The sequence below is a fragment of the Gopherus flavomarginatus genome, chromosome 10 (genome assembly GCF_025201925.1).
Source record: "Gopherus flavomarginatus isolate rGopFla2 chromosome 10, rGopFla2.mat.asm, whole genome shotgun sequence".
Taxonomy (NCBI): Eukaryota; Metazoa; Chordata; order Testudines; family Testudinidae; genus Gopherus; species Gopherus flavomarginatus.
In genome coordinates, this window is record NC_066626.1 from 51,363,080 (window position 1) to 51,363,684 (window position 605).

Consider the following 605-nt stretch of genomic DNA (forward strand, 5'->3'; position numbering starts at 1 on the left):
TCCCCTCATGGCTCTGTCTATGGGTTGCCTGGTATCGCCTTCCTGCTTGCCTGGAATTACATACATTTTTCTTTTTGGAACAGAATTGATAATTAACAGAAAAATGCAGTTTTTCTTTTAAGAGCACCACTGTGCAGGAATAGTGCTTTCTTGCAGTGAATACTTTATGAGAAGTCCTTTTAATTCTTTCTGATGTCCCTAACTCTTCACTGAAGTCATTATTTGCAAAAACATCAATTTTTTTATGTCAATGATAATTTGAGGGATATGAAGGGACATGGAGCAAATGTAAGAATGAATATGTCAAATTCAGGGACATTTTTTAAGCAAGATGGTCTTTTAAACACAAACCATCATAGAACATAAAAACTACATGATGTGAGTTCTGCTTGTATGCAGGAGTGGAAAAACAAGCAGATTTCTTTAATTGCAAAACGCATCTCCTAGCTCTCCCATGAGCTTAAAAAAACCATTCAGTAATGTTGGCGATCTGCGAGAAGTGATTTATGTAACATGCACCTAAACCACAAGTCACATGGGCTCTTTCTGTTTGCTACTTTTGATTGCTTGCAGAGGAGGTTATAGTTTTAGTTTCCTCAGCCAAG